This window comes from Pygoscelis adeliae, unplaced genomic scaffold, assembly GCF_000699105.1.
Source record: "Pygoscelis adeliae isolate BGI_AS28 unplaced genomic scaffold, ASM69910v1 Scaffold62, whole genome shotgun sequence".
Lineage (NCBI taxonomy): Eukaryota > Metazoa > Chordata > Aves > Sphenisciformes > Spheniscidae > Pygoscelis > Pygoscelis adeliae.
Window position 1 is genome coordinate 7,917,279 of NW_008824401.1, and position 218 is coordinate 7,917,496.

The 218-nt window shown below is 59.6% G+C and overlaps 1 protein-coding gene across 1 annotated transcript in view; it reads right to left on the bottom strand.

Moving 5' to 3' along the window:
* LOC103913799 overlaps nt 1-218 on the bottom strand; it is a 116,855-nt gene that overhangs the window by 75,674 nt on the left and 40,963 nt on the right.

Below are 218 nucleotides of genomic sequence, written 5' to 3' on the forward strand. Positions count from 1 at the left end.
CGCTAGAGGCTTTGTAAAGAGTGGCTGGAAAGCGGCCTGGCGGAAAAGGACCTGGGGGTGTTGGTCGACAGCCGGCTGAACATGAGCCGGCAGTTGTGCCCAGGCGGCCAAGAAGGCCAATGGCATCCTGGCCTGTATCAGAAATAGTGTGGCCAGCAGGAGTAGGGAAGTGAGAGTGCCCCTGTACTCGGCACTGGTGAGGCCGCACCTCGAATACT